At 47.1% G+C, this 12,590-nt stretch overlaps 1 pseudogene; it reads left to right on the plus strand.

The window, feature by feature from the left end:
* The first annotated feature begins 446 nt into the window (after positions 1-446).
* On the plus strand, positions 447-7,718 carry LOC132013505 (histo-blood group ABO system transferase 2-like; annotated as a pseudogene).
* The last annotated feature ends 4,872 nt before the right edge of the window (positions 7,719-12,590 follow it).

The raw sequence follows: 12,590 nt of genomic DNA on the forward strand, positions 1-12,590 counted from the left end.
TGGGTTCGGGGCTAGGGTTAGGGTCTTGGATTGGGGTCAGAGCCAGGCTTGAGTGCAAGTGGAGGTCAGAGTGTGGGTCTGTGTCAGAGTTAGGGTCATGTTTGGTTGCCACAGTTTGGGTCAGGGACTGTTGTCAATCCATATTGTTTCCAATTAATTTTTCCTTAGCTATTTTTGGAGAAGTTGGGGAATATTGGGCTCCATGCAGCTTGAATTTCCAGAATGAAAAGACTTCAGCTGGACCCAGGGAGGGAGCAGGTGTTTTCATTGAAGGGTGAGCTTCCCTAGTCCTGTACTGCCTCCACCACCTGCGGAGGGTGCAGGACCCTGGATCCAGCTCTGAGCCTGGCCTGCACAGTCACAGCTGGGACAGGAGCCTGGCTTCCTCAGAACCTACTGTGGAGACGTGGGCCCACTCCCACACCAACAAAACAAGCTAGGGGAGAATGTGGGTACACATCCACACGGACAGGATGCACTGTGGAGGACGTGGGGCCGTGTTCACACTGACAGTAGTCCAGTGCCCTCAGGACCAGCCACTGGAGGAGAAGGTGAGGAGAAGCCGCCTGAGGAGGGAATGGGGAGGGGGTGCATGGTCTCAGGACCCCACGGAGGAAGGGCAAGCTGTGTAGACACTGGGGCTTCCATGGTTTTATGTGGTATTGCGTGGTGATGTGGCATCCTGCAGTACCGTGCATGAGGCTGTGGGTTCTCTCCTTTCTGGTCTGGGATGCACAACTCTGGTTACATGTCTGTGTTTGTGCACAGGTGGATTCAGTTCCTGGGGCCCCTCAGATGGTCTGCAGTCAGAGAGCAGATGCTGCCTCGGTGCTCGTGCTCCCCCTACCTTGGCCTTGCAGGGTCCTTCCCATGTCCACACCCGCTTCAGGATTGGTCTGGAGTATGGAAGTTTGGGAGCAACAGCACGGACTCTGAGGATGGCTTTGGGGAGAGTAGGTATTATACAAGTGTCGGTTCTTCCCTGAGCACAGAGTATCTTCCCATCTGCGTGTGTCTCCCTTCATGTCTGTCTTCAGTGTCTCACAGTTGTCAGAGGACAGGTGTGTCACCTACTTGGTTCAGGGCACTCCCAGGTATCTTGTTCTTTTGGATGCAGTAGTAAATGAGATTGTTCTCCGTAGTATCTTTCTGATGGTTCCTTCGGAGCACATAGAAATGCAATTGATTTGTGTATTGATTTTGTTCCTTGCAAGTTTCTTGAATTTATTAATTCTGTTTGCTTTAAACTCAAACTGCCAGTTATTTGAGCAACAAAATGTGTTTATTTGGGAATAGCAGAGAATGGCAATCTGGGATAAGCAAGCTACGTTCACATCCTGGCAAGTGCAAGAAACAAAAGAGAGGAACACTATTTCACAGAGAAGGAGGAAGAAGGTGGGAGTGTTACTTGGAAGGAAAGTCCACTAAAGAAAGGAAGGGGTTTGGAGTGATGGAGGATTCTCACTGGCTGAGCTGCAGGGATGGTGGGTTTCTTGTAGGAGATGAACCCTCTAGCTTCCCCTGTGGGGCCTGGAATGGATGAATCTCTCCTGTGGGGGATTCTAATGTGGGGTCTGTAATGGACACTGAGCACCAGACGCCCCCTTCCAGCCTCCCCTTCTGGCATCCTGAGACCACTTTACTGAGGCTTCCCTTCATGCTTTTTCACAGTTCTAACGAGGTTGTGGTGGGGCACTGTGGAGAATTGGAATTCCAAACCCCACTGCTCTACTGCACCCAAGACACCGGGTGCCCGATTTAATCCTCTCAGGAGTCTCTTGCTAACATGCGGCCTTCTCCAAGGGTGAGTGACCTCTCCACGGTAGGTGAACTGGATCTGGGAAGGCTTGGCCTCCATCCTGAAGTCTGATGTCCTCTCTGTTTCTGTGAAGAGGTGCTAATGTGAATGTCTGGAAGAATCATTTATTCTGTGGTGATTTTAAATCTATAGTAACTTGTGACAGTAGCACAAATGTGCTTTATCTCCACATTCAGACTCCCCAGCTGTCATTTCCTTACCACATTTGCCAGTTCATATGGGCTACTTTGGTGCATTTTACCCCAAACAGAGACACTGTCTCTCAGAACCACCATGTAACCCCAAGTGAGGAAATCATGATGGTTTCCACATTTGAACCCAGACCACACACCCACTTCAGCTGTCACCACCTCCCTGACAATCTGAAATGCACTCTCCATTTGGATCCAGTTTTATTCTTCTGGAACTTCCTCTAGGACTTTATTTATTCCAGTTACCTTATTTGGGTAACCATGGTGGACTTAAGGAGCACAGACAGCTCCAATGTGAGTGGTATTTCCATATGGCTTATGTCACGGGCTACTTTCAGTGTCATCCACGTTGTGTTATGCATAGGTCCTTCATTCTTTCACAGTGACTAAACATAAGAACATTGACCCCTTAAAACATTTCAGGTACACAGTTCTCTGACCTTAACTGAGTTCCCACAGCCTGTATGTAAGAAACACCAACTCCCCATTGTCCTTTCTCCTCAGTGCCCTCCAGCCACATACAGTTTTGTGTCCCAGGCACCTCATCCAAGTCAAATCATACAGTATCTGTCCTTCTGTGACTGGCTGATTTCACCCAGCATAATGACTTCCAGCTTCAATCTGTGTTATAATGTGTGTCAGAACTCACTTCCTTTTTAAGGCTGAATCATGTTACATGGTGTATTAATAACATTTTATTTATCCATTCATCTGTCAGTGGACACTCGGGTGCTTCCACATTTTGGCTGTTGAGAGAAGTGCTGCTCTGAATATGGATACTTTTACTTTCAATTTTGGGGGGCATATAGGCAGCAGTGGAATTCTGTGTTTAACATTTTAAGGAACCACCATATTTTTTTCCCTACAAATGAACCATTTTACTTCGTTCCTTCATAGAGCAGAACAAGATAGCCATGTATGGATCTACCTCACTTTGTTTATTCTTTTCCCCATGGATGGACGTTTGCATAGTTTCTGGTTTTGCCTATTATGAACCCTACTGCTATGAATATTCCTGTACACTTTTGCTTGTTTGTTTGAACCAGTGTTTTCAATTTGGGGGGTATATATCTAGGAGTATAATTGTTGAATCATATGATAATTCTGCTTTGATCTATTTAAGTAAATGACAAATGTTTTACATGTAGAAAGCACCATTTTCACAAATAAGGTTTAAGGGTTGGTTTCTCAACATCCTTTTGTTATTTTTAGTTTTCTTGATCATAGTGATTCTACATCTAACTGGTTTAAATCTTCATTTCCATAAAGAATAATGATGTTTGGGGCACCTGGGTGGCTCAGTGGGTTAAAGCCTCTGCCTTCGGCTCAGGTCATGATCCCAGGGTCCTGGCATCGAGCCCTGCATCGGGCTCTCTGATCAGCAGGGAGCCTGCTTCCTTTTCTCTCTCTCTCTGCCTTTCTGTGATCTCTATCTGTCAAATAAATAAATAAAATCTTAAATAAAAAAAGAATAATGATGTTTAACATCCGCTCATGTGCTATTCACCATTTGTATGGTTTCTCTGGAGAAGGGTCTATCCAAGTCTTTCATCCATTTTAAAAATGGGGTTGTCTTTTTGTTGAGTTGTAAAAGCTCTTTACATATTCTGGGCAACAAACTCTTATTAGAAAAATAATTTACATTTCTTTTTTAAGAGTGAGTGAGATAGAGTGTATGAGTGGACAGGGGCAGAGGGAGAAGGAAAGAGAATCTTAAGCAGATCCCACACTCAGTGTCGAGCCTGACCTGGTGCTCAGTCTCATCACCCTGAGATCATGATCTGAGCCCAAATTGAGAGTCAGATGGTTAACCAACTGAGTCACCCAGACGCCCAGGACAGATTTTTAATTTTGAGGATATTATTTTGTCCATGTTTTTCTTTTCTTCTCATGCTTTGCTATCAGCTCTAAAAGCACTGCTAAATCCAAGGTTATGAAGACTTATCCCCATTCGTTTCTTCTAGAGTTTATAATTTTACCTCTTACATTTAAGCTTTTAACTTATTTTGAGTTAATGTTTATATGTGGTGTGAGGTAAGGGTCCAATTCCATTCCTCTGTACATAGATAGCTGATTGTCTAGCACCCTTTGTTGAAAAGACCATTCTGTCCCTCCAGGGTAATGTCCACACTTGTTAAAATTCAGTGGACCATAGATAGATTTGACAGAGAGAGAGACAGCCAAAGAAGAAACATAAGCAGAGAGAGTGGGAGAGGAAGAAGCATGCTCCCCGCTGAGCATGTCCATAGATAGTGGACATAGATAGATTTATTTCTGGGGTCTTGGTTAAATCCCACTGATCTGTATGCACACTTTTTTTTAAATTAACATATATGTACACATACTTCTAAAAAAATTAAAAATTAAAAAAATTGGGTGTTGAGTTTGGTGAGTGCTGTGAAGTGTGTAAACCTGGTGATTCACAGACCTGTACCCCTGGGGATAAAAATATATGTTTATAAAAAATAAAAAAATTAATTAAAAAATTAAAAAAATATTTTATTTATTTGAAATATTTTTTTAAAGATTTTATTTATTTATTTGACAGACAGAGATCACATGTAGGCAGAGAAGCAGGCAGAGAGAGAGAGAGAGGAGGAAGCAGGCTCCCTGCTGAGCAGAGAGCCCTATTAGGGGCTCCATCCCAGGACTCTGGGATCATGACCTGAGCTGAAGGCAGAGGCTTTAACCCACTGAGCCACCAGGCGCCCCTATTTAAAATATTTTTAAATTTAAATGTATTATTTGTTTCAGGGTACAACAGTGTCACAATGTTTTGTTCACTGTTGCTTTATACTAAGATTGAATTTTGGAAGTATGAACTTCCACCTTCAATTTTCTTTTTCAAGATGGTTTTAGCTATCTTGTGGTCCCTTAAAATTACATATGACAGTTATGATTAGCTTGTACATTTATTCCCAAAGGCTTTTGTGAAATTTCTTGAGAACACATTGAATTTCCACATTGCTTTGTGTACTGTTGCCATATTATCAAAAATATGTCTTTTCATCACCATGGGGTATCCTCAGATTTATTTAAGTTTCCTTTACTTCCTTTCAACAATGTTTTGTAATTTTTAGTGTACAAGATATAAACTCCACTACATCTATTCCTAAGTATTTCCTCAATGTTGATGTTCCCTAAAAAAGAATTGTTTTCTTGAATTCCTTTTCGGATGATTAATTGCTAGTGTATATAAATAAGAGAGATTTTTTTGTATTGACATTTTGTCCTGTAGCTTTGCAGAATTAGGGAACTGGCTGTAATCTTTTTTGTTGTTGTTGATGATTCTTTAGGAAGCACTCTGTATAAGATGATGCCATCTCTGGCCTCTGAATACACCTGGTTCTACTGTTTCCTTTCTCATGTGGATTCCTTATTACTTGCCTTATTGTTCTGGGTAGAACTTTCAATACAATACTGAGCAAGGAGTGAAAGCCAGCATGATGGACTTGTTTGTAATTTCACAGTAGAACTATCAATCCTTAAAATTGAGCACGATGTTTGATTAGGGTTAGGGTGAAGTTAGGGTTAGGGCTTAGGGTTAGGGTCTCCCCATCTTCCACTGTACAGAACCCTTTCTTCTCCAGTAACCAGCAGAGTGATCTTTTCAGAACATAACCTTTGAGCCTCTCTGTGATCCACTCCCTGGCTGCCTGTCCTCTCCAGCCTTCCCTCTCCCACCGTATCCCCCCAATCCCCATGGGCCTCCCAGGGTGTGGTTGTCTCACATCTGCCTTGGGCCAGACCCCAGGCCTTTGCCTTCCCTCTTCCCTCTGCCAGGAGTACTCTTCTCTCCCTTTGCCTCCATGTCTGGCTTGTTCCCCTGTTGACTGGACCTGGACCTGCCCCCCTTGACCTGACTCATGTCTGCCAGCTACGTGTGGCCTTGTCTCCCATTTAAATGTAGTGCCTGCTTTCCCTTTGTGAGTGATTTACTAAGTGACCAGGTATTGGGCAAGCACAGGGAAGTAACCTTAGTGCCTGAGTGAAAAAAATCAGTCTCATGGCACCTGGGTGGCTCAGTCGTAAGCATCTGCCTTCAGCTCAGGTTGTGATCCTGGGGTCCTGAGATCAAACCCCACCATGTTGGGCTCCCTGCTCAGCGGGGAGCATGCTTCTTCCTCTCCCACTCTCCCTGCTTGTGTTTCCTCTGTGGCTATCTCTCTCTCTGTCAAATAAGTAAAACCTTAAAAAAAAAAAAAAAAATCAGTGTCAGAGGGGCTCACCACCCTTGCTGACAATGGGGAAGCTGTTATCCCTGCAGGTAGTCCCTTAGAGAGATAAGACTTCCAACTTCTTGGGGCCCAGGAGATGTGGACTTAGACCTGGAAGCTTACACTCTTGGATTCATGGCTGGGGCCTAAGTAAGCCTCCCCTTCTTCCAGTGGCCCTCTTTCCCCATCCATGCCCATGAGCTGGACCTGATTCCTGATCTGGGGGTGTTCAAGGGTGATGGCTCTTAGGAATAGCAGTGGTTGACTGATGGACCTTGTCAGCAAGAAGCCCAGTAGCCTTCAAGGGAGGACCCTACGGGGGTGGAGACAGCTGTGGGGGCCAGCGACAACCCTCTCAAAGCAAAGTGGGGCAGGAAGCCAGCCCTGCTGATTCTAGCCAGTCTGTAGGCCATAGAAAGGAGGGCTGTGCCCAAAGGTGCTCCACTCCTGGCAGGTGAGGACAGGATCTGCAGGGGGTCAGCCAGGGGAGGGCACCTTCAGGTTTTTCCTGGGACCTTGGCACAGAGGGAGTGTTCCTGGCTCCAGCATGCTGACTGTGGGGTTGGTTTCCCGACTCTGAAGCCTCAGGCTCCCCTTTGTATTATGGGGTGCTGATGGCCCCCATCTCTGGGAACCAGAAAGTAGGAAGGCCCTACAAGCAGTCTTGCTCAGGACAGGCTGGGGGAGTGGCTGTTGCTTAAAGCAGCCCCAGGCCTGTCCCCTTGTAGAAGGTGCACAAGTTCATGGCTCCTAGGTCTGGGGTTCTGCTGCCAGCCTCTGACACTGACCCTCCTCCCACCTTGTCCCTTATCCCTGTAGATTGGTGGTCTTCCTGGAGCTGTTCCTGAAGAGGGCAGAGAAGCCCATTGTGGTGTGACACAGGGTCACCTACTAGGTTATCACTGACCAGCAGGCTGACAGGCCTGTGTGCCCCCCTGGGAGGTCTGGAGGGTGGTGGTCCTTGAGGCCCCCAGCACCCCACACTGACAGGATGTGTCCATGCAGCACATGGTGATGGTCAGCCACTTCTGTGAGCAGTGCTTCCTCCATGAGGTGGAAGACCTGATATGTGCAGATATGAACTTGAAGTTCTGTGACCATGTGGGCATGGAACTCCTGTCCCCCTTTTTGGCACCCCACACCACAGTTTCTACTGGGTGTCCTATGAGCACTTCAGCTACCAGCACTGGCCACAGTCCCAGGCCCACATCCCCAGGGATCAGGGTGATGTCTACTACATGGGGTCCTTTCTGGGGGGATTGGTGGAGGTTCATTGACTGACCTTGGCCTGTCACCACGTGATGGGGCATGACGTGGCCAATGGGATTGAGGTTGTGTGGAATGGCGAGAGCCACTTGAACAGGTACCTGCTGGACCACAAGCCCACCAAGGTGCTATCCCCAGGGGACTTATGGGACCCACAAGGGCTGGGCTGCCCTCCCCACCCTTCATGAAGAAGCTGAGATTCAGGCTGTGCCCAAGAATCACTAGGGCATCTGGGACTCATGAATGGCTATTCCAGGAGGACCTGTGGGACCCATGGTGGCTGGGATGCCCTCCCCCCTCTTCATGAAGAAGCTGAGATTCAGGCCATGCTCCAGAATCACGAGGACGTCTCATGAGGGTCTGTCCCCATCTCCATCAGGGGGTGCTGTCCTGAGCAAAGCTGTGAGAGCAGGTTCCTACTTCTGTCCCCTTGAGGGAGACCATGGAACCAATCCCTGCCCACACAGGCATGTCCATAGCCCGCAGCTACACCCACACACAGAAGGCCTGTCTAGGGACACAGGGTCCTCTCTTTGTGGTCATTATATTTTTATAACTTCTGAGTCATTCACAGACATGAATGGTTCCAGTTTTATGCCAGATGTTTTTTCTGTGTCAATGCTGAGCAACCATCTTTAAAAAGAACAATCAAGGAAAAGGCTTTCTTCCTGGTTCTAGAAAGACACCACCTGGTGGGGATGGAAGTGGTCCAGCAGTGGCCTTGGAGAAAGGATGGCCTCTGGTCAGGTCTTCCTTCCCAATGCCTGCACGTAGCCACAGCCATGGGGCTTCAGGGTTACAGAAGGGGGGGGCGGGTAGAGGGATAGGGTAGTGCACTGAGCCACCTCTCAGACATTCAGTCCCCTGACTGCCAGAGGCCTTGGCTGTGGCTCCTAGCTCAGACTCCAGAGGAGCATGGCGCCCTCTGAATTATTCACGGTTTCTGCCTTCGTTTTATTTTTTTTTTATTTTTAATTTAATTTTTTAAATTTTAAATTCGTTATCTGTACTGATGTACTGATAGCATATCAGTAGATTTTAATATAGTGTTCAGTAATTCATTAGCTGCCTGTAACACTCAGTGCTCATCACAACTTGTGCACTCCTTAATACCTGTCACCCAGCTACCCTATCCCTCCACTGTCCCCTGCCTTCTATAACCCTCAGTTTTATTCCCAGAGTCCAGAATGTCTCATGGTTTGTCTCCTTCTCTGATTTCTTCCCATTTAGTTTTCCTTCCCTTCCCCTGGGGTCTTCATCTCTATTCCTTATGTTCCACATATGAGTGAAACCATATGATTCTTATCTTTCTTTGCTTGACTTATTTCATTCAGCATAATCCCCTCCAGTTCCATCCATGTTGATGCAAATGGTGGGTATTCATCCTTTCTGATGGCTGATTAATATTCCCTTGTATATATGGACCATAGCTTCTTATCCACTCACCTGCTGAAGGACATCTAGGCTCTTTCCACAATTTGGCTTTTGTGGACATTGCTGCTATGAATATTGGGGTGCCGGTGACCTTTCTTTTCACTACATCTGTATCATCAGGGTAAATACTCAGGAGTTCAATTGCTGGGTCATAGGGTAGCTCTATTTTCAACTTCTGGAGGAACCTCCATACTGTTTTCCAGAGTGACTGCACCAGCTTGCATTCCCAAAAACAGTGTAAAATTTTCCCTTTTCTCCACAACCTCGTCAAGACTTGTTGTTTCCTGTCTTGTTAATTTTAGCCATTCTAACTGCTGTAAGGTGGTATCTCATTATAGTTTTGATTTGTATTTCCCTCATGTTGAGGGATGTTGAACAATTTTTTTAATGTGTCTGTTATGAGGCTTCTCAGTCTCCTCTGCTCCTCTCATTTTCCTCCTCAGCCTAAAGATAATCTCAACCAGTCTGCAGCTTTGAAGACAAGTTCAGCCCAGATGTCAGAAACATACCTTGGAGATCTCAGCCTAACCTACCCAATCTGTCCTGTCCATGTCAGGTGCCTACACCACCCTCCCAACCCCCAACAGCTGGACATCTACTCCTCTCACAGATGTCCCCATCTCAGGGGAGGGAAACACTATGTCCAGACCCATGGATTTTTCTGTGACTTGTTGATTTCCACCAACTCTTCCAGTAGTGAGGTGGCTAATGGAGGACATGTGATGTCTAAACCATAAAGACATACGTGAGTCTCTACCGCCTAATTTGTGTCATGAAATGTAAGAATTGGGGCAAATGGAAACCAAGCAGAATCACTGAAAGAAAGGCTGAGTGATGAGGAGCTTTAGGGAAGAAGGGCCTGGAAGCTCTGACCTATTCCCAAACCCCTGGGACACTGCATTCATGGGCTGGGTGCCTGCTCAGGGCCGACCCGAGAAGGCCCTAGGCTCTGCTCTCTGGTGATTGTCAGACGTGGCAACTAAGAAGTGAAGGCATCTGCAAAGACTGGAAGTTATTTTGTTTTGTTTCATTTTGTTTGTTTCCAGAAGGAGGGAAGTTTCCAGATGTTTAAGGAAATCTCACCCAGTTGACAGCTGACCACCACATTCACAAACCAGACACTTCTATGGCCACACATGACAAGGGATACAGATTTGACAAAATCAGTTCAGAAATGCCACTAAGCCAACAGCAGAACTGCAGTGAGAGGAGCAGCATCAGTGAACCCTGGGGAGGGGAAGAACTGGTATTTGATTTGCTGCATTACACTATTCAGTGTCCCAGATCCAAAGGAGAGAGACAAGTGGTGGTGACACAGGAAAGGAATGTATTTCAGTGCCACTGACATTGGACGACTGATGCCTGGAACGGTCTCAAGGTGTTGAAAAGCCCTCTTTCACTCCAAGAGCAAGGGAGCTCCAAGCCTTTGCTATACATCTTGCCCTGCACATCGCTTCCAGCTGCCTGGTCCTGAGTTCTGCCCTTTTAATGAAATGGTCATCTAGTAAGTAACATGTTTCTCTGAGTTCCATGAGCCACTTGAGCAGACTATTCAAACCTGAGGAGGAGGTTGTGGGGCCCTCCAATCTGTAGCCATAGCTCAGAAACATGGGTGATCTCTCTGCCCAGCCACTGGCTGACTGCTATGTTAACAACACAGGGAGTCAGTGGCCACACGTGGCAAAGAACACAAGCTTGACAAAGTTAATTCAGAAAAATCACTAAGCTAACAGTAGCAACCACAATGAGCAGCAATAATGAAGCCTGGGGTGGAGAGCATCTGATATTCGGATGCTTCCATTATAATATTCATCATCACATCCCGAAGTTGTCAATGGGTCCAAGTCCCCCAGCTGGGGGTCAGGTAGCTTCTTACATCTTCCACCTCCCTCTCCCTGGCTCTCCCAGCCATGCACAGCTCTTTGCTGCTTCCCAGCAGAGGATGGTTTTAAACAATGTCAGGAAGAAAGGATGGGTTTTCCTGACTCCCCCTGCCACCACCCCTCCCCAAGGGCTGCAAGAGAGAATAGTTTTCTGCAACTCCTCTTAAGGTCCCTGGCTGGGTATGGAAATTGACAAAGACAGATAAACAGGAGAAAAGCTGGCAAAGTGTATTGATTTTTTTGGTGGGAGCCTCACAAAAACATAGAGACCAGCAGAGGCAATTGGAACAGACAGTTCTACATTTTAGGCAAAGAAACAATAAACGTGTGAAGAATTGAGAGACACAGGGGTTTGAGGTAGGGCTGGTAAACAGTAAACAAATAACCAGGAAGATAAAGGCTAGTTAACCAGGTTTGTTCCTTTACCCTTTGTGGCCCTAAATTTCTTGACTCTGGTGATAAGCATGTCGTCCCTGCAGTCTGGGGAGAGAACGTACCATGTGGGAGTAGTCTGACCTGCTTCATGGAAGAAGGGCTGATGGCTGGGAATCAGAGGGACCTTCTTGATTCTGCTCTATGCAAAATTCTTTCAGTTTCTATATTTAATTTGCCAACGTGCCATATTTGGGGCAGTGTTGCCTATGACTTCCCACATGGTTGCCCTGTTGCTAAGGGTGGTCACCTCTCCTTGGGGAGATTGGGTGAGAGTGTGCAGATCTTACTTCAAGAAACTAACTTCATTTCCTGCAAATCTCTATGCAGTAGTGGGATCATAGAATCACATGTCTCTCTGTGCCCAACACCACCTAAACTATTGGCCATTTCTTGCACTTGAGCTGAGTACAAAGGATTAGGAGTAGGGGCTTGAGGGGAGGTCCTGGGCCAGACTTTGTGTTTGGGGACACAGGCCTTCCAGCCAAGCTTGTGCTGAGCTCAGGAGGGGGCCTGTATGGAGACCCCAGCTGCAGATACTGCTGTCTGCTGATGCCCCTTCAGTCTGCTCCAGTATACCTGCTGCTAGGGAAGCACCTGCCCCTCCTCTCTATCTGGCTCTCTTCTGCACCAATCATGCTATTCCCCTGCCAGTCACTGTCAGCCTGCAGCCTTGGAGGGTGGATATCCCAACGATCTTCAGACCTGGGGACAGATCCAATCGGGTGGGACATGGTCTCCCAGCAGGCCTGAGCACCAAAGCCCCCATGGTGCTCACTCTCCTCCTGGGGGTTCACTGTGCCACATCCTCCCTTAGGCTCCCTGGACCCAACTCCTCTCCTGCTCAGGGACCACTCTTGGCCCAGGATCCACACGCTGGGACTGGGGGCAGGTCATCTGGACCTTCTGGACTTGCACTTCCTTGCCCATGACATGGGCACAGCCTGGCCTCACAGACTCGTCAAAGAAAACCCAGTGCAAAAAGATGCAGGTCACTTCAAGGGAGATGCCAGGTGACCCCAGAAGGAATTCACAGGTCTTCCACAAAACACGGGGCTCATGGAGCCCAGTGTGGGATGTGGGCACCCATCCAAGGGGCATGGCGAATCCTGGTGAGGGTGGCCCTGGTTGGGGGAGGGGAGACCACAGAAGGGTCGCAGAAAAGGCAGGAGACAAGAAAGATGACAGGAAAGAGCTTCCCAAGAGGTTGATGGAAGAGTGAGAGGATCCCAGAGACCCTTGGGAAAACTCGGAGGCCCTGGAGATGTTGGTTGAAACTCTGTCATTTGGTCAGAAAAGTTGTGCCACAAACCCCCAATCAACACTGGCTGATTTACTCTTTGTTGTT

The sequence above is a fragment of the Mustela nigripes genome, chromosome 1, assembly GCF_022355385.1.
Source record: "Mustela nigripes isolate SB6536 chromosome 1, MUSNIG.SB6536, whole genome shotgun sequence".
In the NCBI taxonomy this organism is placed as follows: domain Eukaryota; kingdom Metazoa; phylum Chordata; class Mammalia; order Carnivora; family Mustelidae; genus Mustela; species Mustela nigripes.